This window comes from Eumetopias jubatus, unplaced genomic scaffold, assembly GCF_037043125.1.
Source record: "Eumetopias jubatus isolate StellerSeaLion01/CBP00866 unplaced genomic scaffold, mEumJub1_p1.0 scaffold_6, whole genome shotgun sequence".
Lineage (NCBI taxonomy): Eukaryota > Metazoa > Chordata > Mammalia > Carnivora > Otariidae > Eumetopias > Eumetopias jubatus.
The window spans coordinates 128006821-128029763 of NW_028274812.1; positions in this window are offsets into that span (position 1 = coordinate 128006821).

Below are 22943 nucleotides of genomic sequence, written 5' to 3' on the forward strand. Positions count from 1 at the left end.
TTCATTTGTAAACTTAACGCAAAAAGTGTAAACAAAACATTAGCAAATGTAATCTAGCAATTTTTTAAAAAAGAAGGATAAATCATGGGCAAATTGGATTTACCTCAGGAATTCAAGATTGTTTCAACATAAGAAAATCTATTGTTGTGATCAACCATATTCACAGATTAAAGGAAAAGTCCATATAGTGTCAATAGATGCAGAAAGTGTTTGGTTAGTTTCAGTATTCATTCATAAAAAAATACTATAGTAGACTACAAATAAAATAGAATTCTCTTTACTTGCTAAGGGGATCTACAAAAAAAAATACCTACATCAAATATCTTTTTTTTTTTTTTACTTTGGCTTTATTTTGCCATTCTTTTTCTAGTTTCCTAGATTGATCCTTAAATCATTGCTTTTGTGCCTTTCGTTTATCTTACATATTCATCTTGAGAATATACGTTTTCCTCTAATCATGTCTTTAACTGCATTCCATGAATGTAAGCAGTGTCTTCATTATTATTCAGTTTAAAATATTTTCAAGCCTCCATTATGATTTCTTCTTTGACTCATTAGTTATATGGAAATATATGTCTTTACTTCAAAATAGAGATTTTCTAGTCTTCCTTTCTTTAAAGTTGCTTTCTACATGATTGCTAGAATATACTCCCTATGCTTGGGATGCCTTGCTTTATGGTCAAATATACATGAACAAATTTTGTAACTGTTCTATGTGTGCTTCAAAAAAGTGTGTGTTCTATTTTTTTATATTAGCTACACTACTTTTGAAAGTTCCCTTTGGATACTTACATATTAGGTTCGTCTTTTTGCTTTTTCGAACTTATTAAGCATTGTTGTTTTATGATCTGTGTCTGATAATTGTAATATCTGAAATCATTGTGGATTCTTTCTATTTTCTGTTGTTTCTGCTGACAATTGATCATGGTGTCTTATCTCCTTGTGTACCTGCCTCTCTTTGATCATAGTATTTGGAAAAAAAGTTGTGCATATAATTTGAGCCCTGGGATGGTTGTGCCTTCCTTCAGACTGAAGGTTTATTCTTCTCCAGAGCTGTGTGTGGGGCCCCCAGTGTGAGACCACCTGAATGCATGTTTAAGTCTTGAGGCTCCCCGGACAAGGGAGGGGAAGAGAACATTGGCTGTAAGTCAGTGTGAATGCTGGCTTGCTTCTGATCTGCTTTGACCCTATGGCTGAAGTCCTTTGGTATCTTAGCTTTAAATATGAGTAGGGATGTATCAGACTTCTCTTTTTGGGTAGGCTCTGGACTTTGACTTGTGTTCCCCTTGCCCTGGGACTCTGTTTTTCAGTTGCTCTCCCTGGATCAACAAATGCCCTCACAACAAAAGTTTTAAAGGTTTTTTTTCCTATTTGGTCTGGCTTTTTCACTTGTTCTCAGCAGGAGGGTTTGTTCAGATCATCTTACCATTACTGGAAGCAGAAGATACCAATTGAAAAAATGTTTTATGTCCCAAATTTCAGTATTTATCACATCAGTAAAAGAGTAATAATAATAACAATAATAATAATATGAACCCACTCTTTTCTTATAAATATTAAGCAAGATGAAGATGGTAAAAAATGTGTTATTGTCAATTTTTTTACTCTACTGGCATTTAAGCTCTTTTTCAGAAACACTCTAAATTGAAATCACTATAAATTCTCTAACAAAAACCACAAATAATATGCTCAAGCTTTCCTTTTCTGTTTACTTTAAGGATTTGCTCTGTTTCAGACTTCTCAAATAATAAGAAATGTTTTCTTAACAAAAGAACTCAATTTTACTGCCATAAATAAATGAACAGAGTATAAAGGATTTCCAAGTGATAACTGAAATATACACTTCCCACATAAAGGGAGTAATTTTTCATTCTGTTTATAAGAGTGGCTCAAACTGCACAATTTAATTTTTTTCTTTTTTTATTATGTTATGTTAATCACCATACACCACACATTAGTTTTTGATGTAGTGTTCCATGATTCATTATTTGCATATAACACCCAGTGCTTCATGCAGAACGTGCCCTCTTTAATACCCATCACCAGACTAACCCATCCTCCCACCCCCTCCCCTCTAGAACCCTCAGTTTGTTTTTCAGAGTCCTTCGTCTCTCATGGTTCATCTCCCCCTCCGATTTCCCCCCCTTCATTCTTCCCCTCCTGCTATCTTCTTCTCCTTCTTCTTCTTCTTCTTTTTTAACACATAATGTATTATTTGTTTCAGAGGTACAGATCTGTGATTCAACAGTCTTGCACAATTCACAGCACTCACCATAGCACATACCCTGCCCAATGTCTATCACCCAGCCACCCCATCCCTCCCCGCCCCACCACTCCAGCAACCCTCAGTTTGTTTCCTGAGATTAAGAATTCCTCATATCAGTGAGGTCATATGATACATGTCTTTCTCTGATTGACTTATTTCGCTCAGCATAACACTCTCCAGTTCCATCCATATTGTTGCAAATGGCAAGATTTTATTCCTTTTGATGGCTGAATAATATTCCATTGTGTATATATACCACATCTTCTTTATCCATTCATCTGTCGATGAACATCTTGGCTCTTTCCACAATTTGGCTATTGTGGACATTGCCGCTATAAACATCAGGGTGCAGATACCTCTTCGGATCCCTACATTTGTATCTTTGGGGTAAATGCCCAGTAGTGCAATTGCTGCATGCAGAAGAATGAAACTGGACCATTTCCTTACACCATGCACAATTTAATTTTACCTTTCTTAAAAATAAAAACAAGTCCAGTGGAATCCCAAAGTAGCAGAAATATCCAAAGTTAAAAATCTTTAAATTACTCCAAAAGCTAGTGGGTCCATGAAAATAAGATGAACTCAAAAAACTCTGAAAATGGTTCCATTTATTCCCAAAACCTTCCTGGGAAAGAAGTGAGAACTGGATCTGTTTAATTTCAAGTCTAAAAACATATCCCATTTTATTGAGTTTATTACACCATTAAGTTGAAGATTAGGGAGCCAAAATGACAAAATTATTGCACCTAAACCAAAGCAGATTGTGAAATTTCTCCAAATTTATCAGTTACCCCATAAAGGATGCTAATCTGAGACCCACCAAGACTTTCTCCATACCAAAATATTATGGTGATTTTGTGTCTAAGCAACTGTGATTTCCAAGAAATATATAATATGGTCCCAAGCCTAGAACTTTCAATTTTATCAAAGCCCTTATTTTTATATGCCTTGAATGCATTTAGGTTTCTGGCTTTGGATTTGTTCTGATTGCTCATGGCACCGTTTTTAGTCTGTTGTTAAATGTTTTGTCATCATTTCTTGTGAAAAGTCAGAGACCAAGAGAGACCAGACAAAACTCTCTTTCTAAACCTCGATCAGCTAAGTGATCTTAATTCACCTACAATGTCAAAAACAGAACCACAACACCAAAGTTCTCTATCACTTTAAAGTGAAGAATTATGTTAAAGATAATTTTATTGACAGGATAAAGTGTTTCATGTGTATTCCCAGCTCTCTTTATCATCTTCCAGACCTGTTCATGGAGTCTCAACCAGGTATTTTCCACCTCTCTCCTGCAGCAAATCCCAAGCTTCTGGAAGCATTATAAGAATGACTGTGTCTGGCAAGCTTGCATTGCAATGGGAAGGTTTCACGTGTGAACTTCATGTGAATATACGTGCAATAAATAACAGTGGACACTCAAGCAGGCTTGCCTAATGATACTAATCTTTTTATAATACTTTTTCTTTTGAAAAGTAAGATAAAACACTCATTATGTACAGGATATAGAAAGGGAGAGGAACACAAAATCAATCAGATATCCCTCATGTAATCTTTGGTGGTCATTTGGCCAGTCTAGGAAATCTTTAAAGCAGAAGTAGTTTTGGTCATCTTCTGATTTTCCCTTGGGAGGCTTCCCGTAGTCAGTGCTGCCCTCACTTCCTACATTCCCTAACCAGGTATCTGGTATCATTTCCAATGTTGCATTTCACTTCACAGAAAGAACTTTCTGCTTTCTCTTAACTGAAAGACTCTTTCAGACTCATAATGTAAATACAAGGAGTCCTCACTTTGCACAGTTCTAATATGTATGAATTTCAGTTACCACTGTGTTAAGTGTGATTAATTGCATCAAGTTCAAACTTTGCTATTTGCTCTTCAGTCCAAAGATCACCACATAAAAGATGTGCAACGTGATCAGTGACCAACCATGTCACTCCCTTCAGAGTCTGCCAGTGACTAGTCACCGCATCTGTTATCAGGTCATGCACAGACAGCAAAGTGTGTGGTTGTATGGCCTCCTTGTCTCCCACGGATAAACCCACAAGGCATTTTACAGAAATGAAGAATCAAAAGAAAGAATAAGCCAACAAAGATGAAACTATAGCTAATAAAAAAAAGTGGAAACACTGAAAGTGAAATTCAAATTGTAAGTAAGTGGAGTTATAGAAATAGTTGACTGTGGGAAATGTGGATGCTACCCCTACTGGAAAGACTCTAGACATGCAGCCAGATGAGCTTCAGGAAGGTGAACTTACACACAAAAATTAGGAAAATGTCTATGATGGAAAGGATAAAGGTGTTCTGGGGAAGTACCGTCACCACCACCACTAACAGAAATTCGTATTAAAGGAACTCTCAGAGATTTTTCATGACATTGAAGGTTCAAAGGATAGAATGCTGGAGGCTGATCCAAACTGGCTGATCCTTAGGAAGAACTATGGCAACCAGCCAAGGCACAGCAAAGATGCTGGCTCCACGGAGTAAGTTAAATGGCAAAAAGAAGAAAACAGACACTGCTCAGATCCCTCTTAATCAGCTTTTTACAAAAAATCAAATTCTTTAATTTCAATATTTCTAATGTTTTATTTATTTATTTACTTATTTTTATTATTATGTTCAGTTAGCCAACATATAGTACATCATTAGTTTTTGCTGTAGTGTTCAACAGTTCATTAGTTGTGGATAACACCCTGTTGTCTACGGCCATTCCACCCTGAAAGCCCCCGATCTTGTCTAATGTTTTAAATTACAGTGCACTAAATAGATACTATTTTTGCTATTTTTTTCATTTTCCTGTATATTTATAACCAATAGTGAGAGAGTTCTTAATATTTGGATAAGTTAACATCTTACCCCTTCTGTGGCATGTTAAAAGCCCATAGTTAGACAAGGCATGTGTGGCTCAGTTGCTTAAGCATCTGACTCTTGATTTCAGTTCAGTTCATGATCTCAGGGTCATGAGATCAAGCCCTGAGTCAGGCTCTGTGCTCAGCTGGGAGTCTGCTTGAGGACTCTCTCTCTCCCTCTCTCCCTGTCCCTCCCCCAACTCACAAGCTCTCTCTCTTTTTCTCTCTCTCAGATAAATAAATAAATCTTTTTTAAAAAGCTCATGGTTAGTACCATTACATAAGTAATAGTTTAGAATACCCTAAAGCGACAACAAAAATTACAACTTCAGGATTGTGCCACCTGAACTAGACCACAAAAACAGCCATCATACTGTTTTAATTCAGTTAACCTGAAAGATCTACACTCTTAATGATATCTTTTCTAACCCTCCAGCTTTATCTCTCTGCCATTCTCTTTTGTTCTCTCTTTTCACTCAGGCTCATGCTCCTTCCTTAAAGGAATTAATAGTTGGGTCACCTGGCTGGCTCAGTCAGTTGAGTGTCTGACTCTTGATTTTGGCTCAGGTCATGATCTCAGGGTTGTGGGATCAAAGCCCACATGGGGCTCTGCACTCAGCAGGAGTCTACTTGAGATTCTCTCTTTCCCTCTCCTTCTGCCCCTCTCTCCACTCATGCTCTCTCTCTCAAATAAATAAATAAATCTTTTAACAAAACTAATAGTAGATGTACGAAAGTATAAGGAGTATTATAATGAACTCCATGTACTCACTGACCAACTTGAAACAAAAAGCAGAAGCTAAAGCCCTTAGTGTTCCCCTCCTAGACTGCATTTCCCTCTATCATTCCTCGCACACCAACTACAACCATGATCCCATACTCTATGTTCATTGTTTCCATTAATTTTTTAATTCTTTTTCTTTAGCAGCTAGCCTGTTCCTTGATTCTTGAACATTTTCTGCTCCCTACTACTTTAACACAAATTTCTTTAACACAAATTCTCTTCTCTGCTTTGGTACTCCCTACCCCAGTTACCACCTGCATTTTATTTACATCTCAACTACATCATCACTTTCTCTGGGAAGCATCCTTTGTCCTCTCACTAGGTCAGGTCTTGCATTGCAAGTTCTCGGGATACCTCGCATCTCCCCTCTATGCCGGGTATCTCAAGTGTGATTTCACTTTTATTTGTGTGTTTTTTCTATTAATAGATGTTTCCACTATGATCTGATAGCAGGAATCATGTCTGTTTTCACCCAACACTCTATCCCTCGCACCAAGTTCAGTGGCCAACACATAGAAGACATTCAGTCCTGATTGAATAAATGTAGGCAAGACTTCCCTTAATGTTAGACACTTTTGGAATCTCTCATAAGTATTTGAAAGATCAAAGCCCTCTGGCCACAAATTGCAGACCCCCTCCTCCCGAAAAAATGCTTTGTAAAACCATATACTAGCAATGACCAATGAAAACCCTGCACATAGAAACCCAGAGGTAATGGAATTTGTCCCACAGCACTAAAGAAAACTGGCAAAATTCAAGCAGCTTCTAAAGCTAATTTTCTTTCTTCTGAAGCCTAATTTATAGATTAGGAAGTTTGTTTCTATAAAAAGATGGCACAGGCACCCCCACATGACCCAGGGGTGATGATGATTTCAGCAGAACTTAAAAGAAATGGAAGCAGTGCCTGGTAGAGAAAAGGAAAGTGACCTAATACACTCATCAGAGGCCTGCTGGATTAGGAAATCTTTTAGGAAGTAGCAAAAAAGAGGCCATGTAAAGGTTTCTTGCTCAACAGCATGCATTTTTAATGAGACTGCCTTGTACTTTCTAGCCCTTCTCACCCAAGGACCTCAACTCCAGACTTCTCACAACTTTCTCTCCCTGCCCCTGGCACATCTACATACGTTTGCCCTTTAATCAGCACTAACCCTTGTGAAAGAAGCACCTCCAAAATTTTGTTATCCCAGTTCATGTTAATTACTGGGATAGTCCCACAGAATCCTGAGGGAAGTCAGAGTCCTCTGTGCATGGAAGTGCCTCTGCAGAGGCTAATATTATAATTTTAAAATACCACTTTTTGAGATCCAACATGCTTGGTCTGAACAAATCCTGTAAAGTATGTTTCCATGTAGAGGGCAATGCATTTCTTATATGAAATTCTCTTGGGTTCCATTGGCTTAGATTTGGGGCCTTTTAGGTGTAGAGAGAAAAGTTTCCATAGGGTTAAAATAGGTATTCTAAATTTCAGGTTTATGAATGTACTGGGATGGGGGATGCGGGGGAGGCAGACTTCCATGCAACTTTAGGCGTATTTATAAGTACGCTAGTAGCGTAGTAGCTAGTACATTTTTTTTCTGTAGCAAGAATGATAGCATTTATTAGACCCTTAAAGAAGTTCATAGCTTCAGGGCGCCTGGGTGGCTCAGTCGTTAAGCGTCTGCCTTCGTCTCAGGTCATGATCCCAGAGTCCTGGGATCAAGTCCCACATTGGGCTCCCTGCTTGGCAGGAAGTCTGCTTCTCCCTCTCCCACTGCCCCTGCTTGTGTTCCCTCTCTCACTGTGTCTCTCTCTGTCAAATAAATAAAATCTTAAAAAAAAAAGTTCATAGCTTCAAAAAGAACCTTATTATTGGGCTGATGACTTAACTGCTAAGCTAATCCCTAAATTTGATTGGCCAAATCGCCTTAGAAATTGCCACATGCTGATAGTGAAGGAGCTGTCTCATGACAAAGGAGCAAGATTGGAATTTTGAGGGAGACAAGTATCATCCCTGCCTTTATCTTCCTGATCGTCACTGTAGCAGGTTCCCAAGATGGCCATAGATGTTTTACACTAGGAAATAGAGCATATTTGGCAGAAATGCCAAAGAAACTTGGGCCTTAGAATCAACACAGACAGTAACATTAATTGGACAAGAAGCTTCTGAGATAAATTTTGCCAAAGTGGTCCCCTACCCAGGATGCCATCTCCATTAGAAGGCAATGAAAGCAGGGCAAAATGGAACCAGTGGGGAGTTGGACCCTGCTCCTACAAGCTCAAGGGGGGCAGTCATGAATCTTTTCTCAGCAACGTGCTCCATGACATCACCTTGGCAACGTGACACCGCCCATGGTGAGAGTATCTACATCGTGGAAAACAGCAAACACTACAAATCAGGGCCTTTGTTCTCAGAGATCTAGTCATTAAACATTTACCAACACACCACTGACTACACCCATTCATGAGTGGGGGCAGGGACTGGTTGTCTTGGGGCCACACCTGTGCACTTGATGGAGGCTTTGAGAGGACCTGAGTATAGAAAATATAAGGTTCCTTTCCATAAATAATTACAAAATAAAAGCTATACTAAATGATAAAACAAAAAAGTACATATACACCAAATTTAAAGGCTTTTTAATTATTTTGAATGCAAAATTATGAATATGTTTATGAAAATGGAAGTCTGCACCATTATCTGGTATCCCCATGTTGATGGTTCTCTAAGCTCATACTTTGTCTGTGTGTTAAGTATCCAGCACAGCTGTGAACGCAGATGGAATTTTATTTTGCTTTCTCAAACAAGAAGCATATTCTTTACTGCGCCAATGACCACAGGCCTACATTTTTCAAGGTTTCCCAAACAAGGTGGTGTTTTTTTTGTTTGTTTTTGTTTTTGGTTTTGGTTTTTTGCTACTGTCAGAATCTCCTGACTGGTTAGGTTGCCAAACAGTAACAAAATGACTTGGTTAATATAACCTGGATGGGTTTAAATGAGGCACCTTGGCTGAATTCCTGGAGTCAGGCTCTCAAGTCTGGAGGCAGTTATGTGCTAATGTCTCCTCCTGTGATTAAATCTGCCCTAGAAAATGCAGGGAAAAACCCAGGGAGAATAAACCAGATTTCATTCTTCCCTGACTTCACCAGCTCACCCAGTGCTCTGAGCCACCAGGGCAGCCCAGAGGCTAGCAGATGTCTGGAGGACTGAAATATATGCATCTCCAAATTCACATGGGTTACACTGTCAAACACATCTCAAATTTGTAACCAAACATCTCCTCAGTTATTGGTTATGTTAGTTTGTGTTTGTTAAGAAGCGGATGCCAGGATAGGATTAGAAGTCCAAGATATTTATTGGGGGAGGCATCCAGGGAAGTTAGGAACCATCTTCAGCCCACACTGCAGGTCTGGCCAATGTGGGAGGAGAGAGGAAAGGGAGAAGAATTGGGCAAGGAGAGGTTTGGACTACAGTACAAGCCCATGTCAGTTTCAGCCCAGCGGATGCTGAGTCCTCCATCCATAGGAATCACCCACAGGATTCCTGTGTCTCACTAGAATGGACCTGCCTGAGGGCCAGTGTCCTGCTCAGTCTGGCTGAGAGCAGCCCACAGTAAGCATGGCCTCAAGTGAGCATGACCTCAAGTGAGCATGCTGGTGGATTTGGAGGTCAGTGCCTGTGCTATTGGCCACTTATGTTCCTTCAGCAGGTCTCAGTGTTGTGTTGTTATGGCCAGCTCACTGGTCATTGCCATCCTTGCATGGATGGCTTGTCAGTGAATTAGCTTATTTTTTAATAGTAGGAACTGTGATAGAGATGAAGCTGCTGTGTATAGAAGTGTGAGAAGTGTGAGGTCATTCATTCATCATAAATATCATCCTAGACCTGTCAGTCACCCAAGAAAAGGTCTGTACCTCAGACTAGAAATAAGAACTGGGTAGAGGTTCTTCTAAGGCTATCTCATTGTTGACTTTGGCTTGGGCTCTTAATGTACAAAGTATATAGAACACAATCTACAAGGACAGGAAACTGAAGACGTGTAAGGAATTGGGAAGGCCGGAGCTTGGACAAAATGTAGATCCATCCTTGGGATTAAGAGTGTATACCTCTCTGCTCACATTGGAGAAGAATGGGTAGGAATGATGATGACTTTGTCCATCAGAAACCAGTGCTCTGTATTTTCTATTTACCTTATCTAACTCCCTCTTTACCCTCTATAACATTAAGAAAGTCTTCTAGAAAATTCTAGTTCTTAAAATTCAAGAATTCAGAAAAGTGATCTTCATTTACTCCTGGGACAGAGTTTTAGAAAGAAAGCCAATGCAATGGTGGCCATAGTAATTAATGGGCAAAACAAAAAAACAAACAAACAAAAAAAAACATGGGATAGATGAAATTTAAGAATAGAGGTAGGTGCACTTGGCCCAAATACCTTGTCTTACTTTGGCATTCTCCTATGAAGACTAAAACTTTAGAGTCTACATTTTGTTTTAATAAGGGAGTTCAATTCCCTTAGACAGATTATAAAAACATATGCATATTAGTGAACCAAAGGCTCAATTACACAACACTTTCTACATAGTGTTCCATAGCCACCATCATAGATTTAGGAACTTAACAAACCATTAACTCTTCCAAGCAAACTTGTGGAGGCTTTCTCTGACATTTCCAACAGCCCAGCCCCATTGTGCCTCAAAGGCAGCAACTACAGTCTTAGATCAGTGGTATGGGGCACTTCAGAAACTGACTGTGACCATAAAAAAGATATGATAAAGATGTGATATATATATCACATCTTTATGCACACACACACACACACACACACACACACACACACACACACACAATGGAATATTATGCAGCCATCAAAAAGAATGAAATCTTGCCATTTGCAATGACATGGATGGAACTGGAGGGTGTTATGCTGAGTGAAATAAGTCAATCAGAGAAAGACATGTATCATATCACCTCACTGATATGAGGAATTCTTAATCTCAGGAAACAAACCGAGGGTTGCTGTAGTGGTGGGGGGTGGGAGGAATGGGGTGCCTGGGTGATAGACATTGGGCAGGGTATGTGCTAAGGTGAGTGCTGTGAATTGTGCAAGACTGTTGAATCACAGATCTGTACCTCTGAAGCAAATAATACATTATATGTCAAAAAAAAAAAAAAGAAGAAGAAGAAGATAGCAGGAGGGGAAGAATGAAGGGGGGAAATCAGAGGGGGAGACGAACCATGAGAGACGATGGACTCTGAAAAACAAACTGAGGGTTCTAGAGGGGAGGTGGGTGGGGGGATGGGTTAGCCTGATGATGGGTATTAAAGAGGGCATGTTCTACATGGAGCACTGGGTATTATGCACAAACAATGAATCATGGAACCCTACATTAAAAACTAATGATGTAATGTATGGTGATTAACATAACATAATAATAATAATAAAAAAAGAAACTGACTGTGACCTAGTCATTTCTTAGGCACATGTGTCATTCTACCTTGCTCTCCAGTAGGAATTGAAAAGGAGATTCTCTCAGTTCAATTCACAGAAGAATCAGAAGGTCAGAAAAAGCAGACTCTCTCTCTCTCCCTCTGATGAGTCCACTACAAAATAAAGGTTGAATGAATGAACAAATGGATGATGCAATCAGGAGGTGAGAATTTAGACCAATTTCAACCTTACTTTCTAACATCTTATATACCCAATCGAACAAAGAACTGGATTTATACCTTGGCAATGGACAGTAAAGCAGAGATGTCCCCAGACTTCTTCCCAGGCCTGTTCCAGATAAGAGGAGACATAAGAAGAGTGCTTGATTTCCTCCATGCATTTGGGACTCTGAGCCTTCTAACAGATGAATGATAATTCCTTATGTTTGCTTAGTGTTTCATAGTTTTGAAGGCAACTTTATATGTTACCTTATCTAAGATTTACAACAGACTTACTTGTAAAATAGGAACTACTCACACATCTCTATTATCTCCAAAGAGGACACTGAGGCTCAAAGAAGTGAATTAACTTGTGCAAAGTCAAGCAGGCAGAGAGCATTTTAGCTGGAATCATGGTAGAGCAACAACAACAGCAACCACCTATTGAGTGCTTATTTTGTACTAAGTACTAAGTACTTTACATAGATTACCTCTAATTATTAAAAGAATCCTATAAGGAAGGTATTCATGTGTTCATTTTACATCCTTCAGAGGAAGCAGCAAAGTGCTTTTCGTATCTAGATCCTCAAGGAACATTAGTGGATTGACTTATTGGACAGAGATAATACATAATATTTTGGGTGAGTCCAAATCCATTAAATTTTTAGGAAGTGATTCAGAATTTTACAGAAGTATAGTTGAGCAGCAAACAGAAAAGGGAGGGAATATTAACCTAATTCAGATTAGTTTAATTCAGCTAATTAGTTTCCTAGTTGTCTGAGCTGTTGTATACAAGTATAAATTTTTGGCCTTTATTTTTACTTTTGATTAAATCCCTCTCCGTCAAATTTGGACTAATCTTTAGGTGGAGTCAGATATGCCATAGCTTTCTGCAGGATCCCCAGAGCCTTAAAAATTCTTCCCAACCAATCATCTTTAATTGATATTCCACAAGTTAGTCTAGCTACCATGTTTATAGTCTGAGTACAACCTAATTAAAATAGAAGAGAATTTACCAGTGGTTCTCTTTTGACCTGCCATCTATCATTTACATCTTAGTGTGAATAAATATTTTGAGCACAGGATTTGATTAGAGAGGCCGACAGGAAAATAAAGTAATATGAGTTGGGATGGGAGAAAGAGGAGGACATAGACCAGATAGGAGGTGGGGCTCATAGAAAATGTAATGCATACTTTTGACAAAGCCTATTGTATTTACTAGGAGTAAACCAGTGCACAGTCACACACAATCATTTCACTCATTATTCCCCATCTGCTTCACTGATTTCTCATACCTCTTCCACCAACATTCCATTACTTTGCACACTCACACTCACATACACAGATAAAAGAATAGGCACTCCCAACTTACCCCCAGCATGAGATTCAGGCACTAGGGTAAATCTGTCCCCAGCATGGGTCCTTCTACAGTTTAATAAAAGAAAAATAGCAAGTATGATAATAAGCAATGAAGCAAAACCACTAACATCGCAGGAAAAAAATGAGAAAAATATACTGACTGCAAATATGTCTAATTGCTAATATGATTTACTAAAGTCCCTGCTGTTATTCCTTTCCTTGGAAGGCTTAAATAATACAGTCAACTAAACACTTGGGTGGCCTAAAGACAGATAAAATTATTGGGAGAAGGGTCATTGTTATAGATTACTGGAGGTGCTCTCGTGTCTCCAAAACCAGAATGGTTGTAAGCTGTAGAGAAAGTAAGCCAGGCATGTGAGTATATTTGTTTTCGTGGACTGATGGTGTGGCTCTGTGCTTTAGAACATGACCCCCAGGAGTCCTTTTCCATTCTTCCTCAAATTTCATTCTTCAAAACACAGAAGCTTTCCGATGATTCCTGGGTCTCTCAAACCTAGTACTCTTCCTTCTCAGAAATCTTAAGGCTCATTTGACTCATAGACTATAATAGAGTAGTGGCAACCTAGCTACTGTTCAGTGAGCACTTGGTGATGTGGTTTCATTTTCCAGAGCCCAGTAAACAAGACTGTATAGGTTTAGCTACATTTTGGCAATCTCTTGGTCCTATCACCACAGGATCTGATATAAGTGTTTGGAGCAGCCTCCTCTAAAGCCTTACATCTGGCAGAACTGAGTGTGATCCATTGGTTCAACACACAGAAAAACATTCAGGAAGGGCACCTGGGTGGCTCAGTGGGTTAAGCATCTGCCTTTGGCCCAGGTCATGATCCCAGGGTCCCAGGATCAAGCCCCATGTCAAGCTCCTGGCTCAGCGGGAAGTCTGCTTTTCCCTCTCCTTCTGCCCCTCCCCCTGTTCATGCTCGCACTCTCTCTCTCTCTCTCTCAAATAAATAAATAAAATCTTAAAAAACAAAAACACTCAGGCAATGTATCCTCACTGATAAAGAGGCAGAAGACCTGGGAGCTCTTTGTAATATGATTTGGGTCCCAGTTCATTTGTCTGTCTCTTCCCACAAGCAAAAAGGATTCAACCATCATGGATCCATGCAGCTATGGTGTCCCCACTTGAGTGCAGGTTCATAAGCCGCAGATGGAGTGACCAACCATCTTAGTCTGCCTAAGACCGAAGGAGTTCCTGGGATGCAGCGTTTTCTGTTTTAAAACTGAGACAGTCTTGGTCAAACCAGGTAAGTCAGTCGCCCTAGCCATGGAAGACCAGGGCAGAGTAGGGCCTCATAGGATTGAGGACTGATTCTTGGTCAGAAGGCACACAAAAGCCAATCAATAAAGTGTCGGGGTTGGGGTGAAAGGGAGAAGAGACACTTGGTTGTAAAAGTGTCCTCCAAAAGAATGAGTTCCCTGGACAAGATACTTCAGCTGGTTCGGAATGATTCTGTAGCATCAGTTCATGACTATGGAAGATTTTCTGCATACAATTCCAAAAAAGGAAAAGGATGAGAATCTAATAAGAGGCTCTAAGTCCTTGAATAAGAGAAACATAGAAACAATCATTGGTGACTCAGCAAAGAGCCATGCAACCCACACCCCCAGGGCTCCCAACCAGCTAATAGTGCCTCTGCTTCAGCGGGAGAATGCCTCCAGTGCAGGGCTGAAGAGTGTAAGGAAGGTGCCTGCTGTAGACTGAATGTCCATGTCCCCCACCACCAACAATTCATATACTGAAATCCTAACTCCCAGTTTGATCATATCTGGAGTGGGGCTTTTGGGGTGTGCTTAGGTCATTACAATGGAGCCCGGAAAATTAGACCCCAAGGAGCTCCCTGGCCCCTTTCTTTATGTGAGGACAGAGCAAGAAAACCATGTCTGTGAACCAGGAAGTGGACTCTCACCAGAACCCAACTATACTGTTGCCTGATCTTGGACCTCCCAGCCTCCAGAACTGTGACAAATAACTCTGTCATTTATAAGCCACCCAGTCTAAAATATTTTTGTTATAGCAGCCCAAGCCAACTAAAACAGTCCCTAAAGAGCATCCCCCATCCTGGGAGACAGGGACATTAATGAACACACTCTGGGAAACCTAATAATCACATCTGTGGCTGGATTTTCTTCTTCTTCTTCTCCTTCTTCTTCTTCTTCTTCTTCTCCTCCTCCTCCTCCTCCTCCTCCTCCTCCTCCTCCTCCTCCTCCTCCTTCTTCTTCTTCTTCTTCTCCTCCTCCTCCTCCTCCTCCTCCTCCTTCTTCTTCTTCAACGATTATTTATTTATTTACATATTTATTTATTTGAGAGAGAGAGAGCATGAGCAGGGGGAGGGACAGAGGGAAAGGGAGAAGCAGACTTCCCACTGAGTGAGGAGTCTGATATGGGGCTTTATCCCAGGACCCTGAGATCATGACCTGAGCGGAAGGCAGATGCTTAACCAACTGAGCCACCCAGGCACCCCATGGATTTTCTTCTTAATAAGACTTCATTTTAGCACATAGGATCATCATTTCTGTCAGTAGGAAAGTGGGATATCCGAGGAGGATAAAAGGACTTTATCCCCTTCAAAGTGAGACAGCTCTAAGAGGCAGCAAAAGCCCCTTGTGGCTATGAACAGCTACAACACAAGCTTTTCACTCCAAAGTTGGAATTCCCAAAACCTAAAGGCTATGAAATGAGGTAACGAAGCCCCCTAGGCCTAATATTCAGCAATTTGTCACCTTGTTTTTCACGAAAAGGGGAAAAAACCTGGTCACAGAATAATCACACCTGTAAATTTCCAACATTTAGGAGACTCTCCGGAGGTGAGAGACACAACTCTGACCCCCTGCTGGCAGCGATCGCTCACCTGTGGCTCTTGGGGGCCCTCAAACTGAATGTGAGTGCCACAGCTTTCAAATGTTCTTTTCCAATTTGTTCTAAACCTTCCACATGCTGGGAAACCTGACCACTTGCCAGAGGCAGGGCCCGGCATTTCTATCTTCAGTGGCCAACAGGATAAGACTAATTGCTAGAATCTCCACATTCTGGTGTCCAGCTGATGCTATCCTGCAAGCAACATGCTTTTTAAAGATTGTGGACTTTCACACACACACACTCTGAAGAAAAGAATCCTTTTGGATTTTTGCTTCAAGCCGGTGACATCTTTGATGGTGCTGGGTAATTGGAAAAAGGATTTAAATAGGTCTGGCGGCTTTCCAGCATTGTAGAATTTGCAAACACTGTACGGAATCCATAAGCAAACAGAATTTACAAAGAAACTGTCCCCTCTGGAATTATTCAAGGATCCAATTTGAAGAGATTTTAGTTTATTCTGAGGTAATGCCAGGAGACCATGAAAATAAGAACAAAGCAGAATAGGGTAGGGGTGGAGAGAAAGTCACTTTCTGATAGAGAAAAAAAAAAAAAAGACCGATGCAATCACCGATGTGTGATGGTGAGCGTGCGCAGTGTGAAGAGCTGTCTGGCAAAACAGTTTAAAGGAAGAGCTCTAGGGACACAGAGGTATGTCTTGGCCCTTCTGGGCACTTGTTTCCAGAACTTCTGGACTCATCTGCAAAAAACTGCTTCCAGGAGAGCAGGACGTCTGAATGGTGGGGCTGCCCTTAAGTCATTTCTAATAGACAGACAGAGAGCATGTGTGTGTGTGTGTGTGTGTGTGTGTGTACATGCACACATGTGCATATATTACACAGATTCTCATTTACTTTGTTAGGCAGGGCAAATATTCTGGCTTGAATGCAACTGCTCATTTTCCTGCCTAGCGGTTCTCACTAGTTACACAGAGTCCAGCACACCTGAGTACACACACGTAGGGGCCCTTGCCTCCCACTGCAGGTGCACATTCTTAAACACGTTAAGCAAAGACAACATTCATTCTCAACCCCTTTCATTCACAACCACTTAAAGTGCTTAGAAATGCCTAGAGGAGCTCATCCCCACCACCTCTACCTGCCACAGGACACTGCACTTTACTTGGAACTTTTTATGAAGACTCAGAGGTATTTTTTTAATAATTTTTTTAGAATAATGTTAGATTTACAAAAAAATTGCAAAGATAGTACAAAGAGTTCCCATATCTCCTCCCACATTTTCCCCTATGATTAATATCTTACAGTAATAATTTTGTCACAATTACTGAACCAATACTGATAGATTATTGTTAACTAACTTTACTTTATTTAACTTTACTTCCACATGCTGGGAAACCTGACCACTTGCCAGAGGCAGGGCCTGGCATTTCTATCTTCAGTGGCCAAAGGATAAGACTAATTTGCTAGAATCTCCACATTCTGGTGTCCAGCTGATGCTATCCTGCAAGCAACATGCTTTATTCATATTTGCTCAGTTTTTTCCCATTTTTTTTTCTTTTCCAGGGGACCATGTAGGATATCACATGACATTCAGTCTCTCTTGACTTCTCTTGGCTGTGGCTGTTTCTCAGATTGTCCTTGCTTTTAATGATGTTGACAGTTTTGAGGAGTACTGTTCAGTTTTTTTATATAAGGTCCCTCAACTGAGGTTCATCTGATATTTATCCCATGATTAGGCAGCAGTTACAGGTTTGGGAAGGAAGATCACAGAGGCTGTTGCCGTCGTAAACACATCTTACCAAGGGACACACTATAAATAGGGCTTATGACTGTTGATATTGACCTTGATAACCAAGGTGAAGTAGTGTCTGTCAAGTTTCCCCTCTGTAAAGTGACTGTTTCTCCTACCCATACTGTTCTCTTTGGAAAGAAGTGGCTATGTGCAGCCCACACCCTAAGAGTGAGTAGTTCTGGGGCACCTGGGTGGCTCAGTCATTAAGCGTCTGCCTTCGGCTCTGGTCATGATCCCAGGGTCCCGGGATCAAGCCCCGCATCGGGCTCCCTGCTCGGCGGGAAGCCTGCTTCTCCCTCTCCCACTGCCCCTGCTTGTGTTCCCTCTCTTTGCTGTGTCTCTCTCTGTCAAATAAATAAAACCTTTAAAAGAAAAAAAGAGTAGGGAGTTCTGCTCCACCTCCTTGAGAGCAGAGAATCTGCTTAAATTACCTGGAATTACTCTGCATGGGAAATATGTCTATTCTTCTCCATTCATTTAGTTATTCAATCATTTATTTATACCAGTATGGACTCATGGATATTTTTTATACTTTTCGTTATAACCCAATATTACTTCATTTTATTATTCAAATGGTTCGAACTTCGGTCATTAGGAATGCTTTCCATTGGCTCCTCTGTCCCTTTGACATGCCCCCCCCCCACATACACAATATTATGGCTTTAAAAAACAAAACAAAACTTCCTTACTTTCTGAACTATTGGATGCCTTAAATTTATCTTGTATATTTCCTGCCCCAATCTCAGAATCAACAATTTCTTTCAGGAGCCCTTGTTTCTTTTATTGGAGAATGGTATTAGAAATCAAGATCTGGGGGGTGCCTGGGTGGCTCGGTTGGTTAAGTTGCCGACTCTTGATTTCAGCTCAGATCATGATCATTGGGGCATCTGCTTGAGATTCTCTTCCCCTCCTTCTGACCATCTCCCCGCTGTGCTCTCTCTCTCTCTCTCTCCCTCTCTGTCTAAAATAAATAAATAAATCTTAAAAAAAAAATAAATCAAGATCAGGGCACTTGTCTATGCTCATTGCTACCTGCATGTTATTGTTTCAAGTTCTCTAAGCTGAGTGAGCAATAGAATATATGTGTGCATACTAATCCTTGTATATACACATATCTGTAAATATTTCTTTTTGTTATAATCTGTACCTATATTAAGCTTAATAGGAGTTACTGATGTCCCCTCAGTAGGATTTTAAAGTGTGGAACTTCATTGCTTAAAAATCGGATTTATTTCTTAGGAACAGCATTCCAACAGCCTGTTGGATGAAGGAAGATGGATCACAGTCTTCTGCATAAAGAAGGTCAAGACCTGATTAAGATAGTGGCAGAGAGTATCCTGAGGCCTGGAATATTCAACACAGTGAAATGATTAAAAAACAAAAAGGGCTCATTGTTAAGAATTTACTTTCACTGACTTTGGAAATTTTCTTCAAAGATTTTTATTTAGCTTTTTTTTTTTTTAAAAAAAGACAATTTTTAAAACAATTTTAGATTCATATAAAAATTAAAGAGATAGGGTTTCCTGGGTGGCACAGGCCACTAAGTGTCCAACTCTGGTTTCAGCTCAGGTCATGATCTCATGGATCATGAGATCGAGCCGAGCATCAGGCTCCACACTCAGCCTGGAATCTGCTTGAGATTCTCTCTTCCTCTCCCTCTGTTCCTCCTGCTCATGCTGTCTCTCTCTCACTAAAATAAATAAATAAATCCTTAAAAAAATTGAACAGAAAGTACAAAGATTTCCCATATGCCTCTTTTCCACCTCCAACCTGCACACATACAACCTCCCCACTATCAACATTCTGCACCACGGTGGTACATTTGTTACAATGGATAAAGGTCTATGGATATACCATTATCACCCAAAATACATAGTTCACCTTAAGATTCACTCTTGATGTTGTATACTCTGTGAATTTCAACAATTGTATAATGACATGTATCCACCATTGTGGTATCATACAAAATAGTTTCACTGCCCCCAAAATCCTCTATGCTTTGCCTATTCATCCCTCCCTCCTGCCAATGCCTGGAAATCACTGATCTTTTTTAATGTCTCCATAGTTTTTTCTTTTCACAGAATATAGTTGGAATCATACAATCACACAATATGTATGTAGCCTCTTCAGACTGCCTTCTTTCACTTAGTAATATTCATTTAAGTTTCCTCCACATCTTTTCATGGCTTGATAGCTCATTTCTTTTTTGTCTGCCTGTGCCACAGCTTATTTACCCAGTCACCTACTGAAGGATATTTTGGTTACATCCAAGTTTTTGCAATAATAAATTAAACTGCCATACACATCTGTTTGTAGGTTTTTGTGCAGCAAAAATTTTCAATTCCTTGGGATAAAAAACCACCAAGGAGTGTGATTGCAAATTGTATGGTAAGAGTACATTTAGTTTTGTAAGAAGCTTCCAAACTGTCTTCCAAACTGGCTGTACCATTTTGCATTCCCATCAGTAATGGAAGAGCTTTCCTGTTTCTCCATACCCTCACCAGTGTTTGGTATTGCCAGTGTTTTGGAATTTGGCTATTCTAATAAGTTTGTAGTAGTATCTCATTGTTGTTTTAATTTGAAATTCCCTAATAACATGATGTTGAACATCTTTTCATATGATTATTTGCCATCTGTATATTTCTTCTGGTGAGATGTCTATTCAAGTTTTTTGCCAATTTTCTAGTCAGATTGTTTACTTTCTTATTGTAGAGTTTTAAGTGTACTCTGTACATTTTGGATAAAAGCCCTTTATTAGTTGTGTCTTTGTAAATATTTTCCCCCAATCAGTAGCTTGTTTTACTCCCCACTTGACATGATCTTTTTCAGAGCAGGAGTTTTTTTAATTTTAGTGAAATCCAGTTTATTAATTATTTCTTTCATGACTTATACCTAAAAAGTCATTGCCATACCCAAGGTCATGAAGATTTTCTCCTATGTTGTCTTTTAGGAGTTCTATAGTTTTGTGTTTTACATTTAGGTCAATGATCCATTTTTTATTATATTTTGGCAAGGGTATAAAGTCTGTCTAGATTTATTTTTTGCATGTGGATGTCCAATGTTCCATCACAATTTGTTGAAAGAACTTTCAATATTGACTGGGGTATTCTGGGTCTCTTGCCTCTCCATGTAAACTTGAGAGTCATTTTGTCAATATCCACAAAATAACTTGTGGGAATACTGATTGGGTTTGCATCAAATCTATATATCACATTAGGAAGAACTGACACCTTAACTATATTGAGTCTTCCTATCCACAAACATAGAATATCTTTTCATTTATTTAATTCTTCAGTTTCTTGCATCAGAGTTTTATAATTTTCCTTGTATAAATCTTGTACATAGTTTGTTAGACTTATACCTAAGTATTTCACTTTTTTGAAGCTAATATAAATAGAATTTATTTTTAACTTCAAATTTCATTGCTACTATATAGGAAAGCAATTAATTTTCATATATTAACTTTATATGCTGCAACCTTGCCATAATCATTTATCAGTTCCACGGTTCTTGTTAATTATTTCAGATTTTCTACACAGACAATCTTATCATCAGGGAGCAAAGACAGTTTTAGGTCTTTCTTCCCAATGTTAAAACTTTTCATTTTCTTTTCTTATCTAGTTACTTTAGCCAGGACTTCTAGTACTGTGCCAAAAAGGAGTAGAGAGAAGAGATATCCTTATCTTTTTCCTGATCCTAGTGGAAAAGTTGAGTTTCTCACCATTAAGTATGATGTTAGTGCTAGTTTTTTTATAGACATTCTTTACTGAGTTGAGGAAGTTTCCCTCTATTCCTAGTTTGCTGACAGTTTTTATCATAAATGGGTATTGGATTTTGACAAATGCTTTTTCTGCATTTATGGATATAATGATGTGACTTTTTTTCTTTAGTTTGTTGATGTAATGGGATTATATTAAATGACTTTCAAATGTTGAACTGTCTTGCATACTTAGGATAAATCTCACTTGATTGGGGTATATAGTTCTTTTTTATATATTATTAGATTCTATTAGCTAATATTTTGTAGCAGATTTTTATATCCATATTCATAAAAGACATTGATCTTTCATTTTCTTGTCTTGTAATACCTTTGTCTGGTTTTGGTATTAGGACAATGCTGGCTTCTTGGGATGAGTTAGGAAGTATTTCCTCTGCTTCTACCTTCTGGAACAGATTGTAGACAATTGGTATAATTTCTTCCTAGAGGTTTTGTAGAATTCCTAGTGAACCCACTTGGTCCTGGTGCTTTCTATTTTGGAAGATTATTAATTATTCTTTCATTTTTAAAATTAAATATATTCCTGCTCAGATCCACCACTTTTTAAGTTGTATGATTCTCATTCTACCTAGTTTTTAAGACCTACTTTTTTTTGCTATTGCTGTTGTTTGTTTGAACTACAGAGCTTCTTCATCTTCCACACTGTCAGTCAGCAAGCCAGGTTTCTACTTCCAGGTCCAGCTTTCACAATCTAGTAATTAAGCAGAAATTACCTCTCTGAAAGAGAGCTTCCCTGCTAATTTCAGCAAAGAAATACCTGTGGGTTCTGTGCTGAACTGAAAAAAAAAGTGAGGAATTTGGAGTCAAACTCATTTGGGTTTTAAATCTGGCTCTCCCACAAAAATACCTTGTGACCTTACTTACCAGGTGATCTTAGTAATCTGCATTTTCCTTCTCCAGAAAAGGAGAAATGAGATTAATCTCATAGGATTCTCTGAGAACTAAATGGGATAATAGCAATAGGCCCCCTTTCCCCAAAGCATTGCTATTTCCTACTGCCTTACAAAAAATTGGAAAAATGCTCAGGCTCCATTTCATCACAAACCAGATATTAACTTACCTATCATTTATTGATTTGTGTCAAAAAATTTCTCCCTTAGGGCTTGCAGTTTTATTATAACTATTTACACCAAAATATTAGAACAATGGGATAGGGTGGGAGGTCTAGAAACCAAAGTCAAGTCTTGAGACTTGACTTTTAAGGACAGTATTTTAGATTACAAATATTTTGTCTTCTCAAACAACAAGGGGAAAGATCTATATAATTGTGAGTAATAATGACCGCGTGGCATAATACTGGAAGGCAGGTTTTATTTTGTCTTTTAGATAGTGAATAGAAAAATATTTCAAGTCAAAACGGTTTTCAAATTAGCTAAACCTTTTGTTTGATAAGCATTTAAAGCACAATTATAAACAGAAGAGTAAAGTTCCGTTTTAAAACAGTAAATGGAATGCCATCATTGTCAGTAATAAGATGGTTTTTGTGAAAGATAGGTATTGAGGTTGCTCTGGGAAAGAGCCAAGAAGGTTACTAATTATCTCACAAACATTGTACGTATTTTAGAGGCTGGTACTGGTGCAGAAATTTGAAACATAACTCTGAGAAAATTAAGATGCCTCCCTTGACAGGTTAGGGAGAAACAGGAGTTTCTTTTTT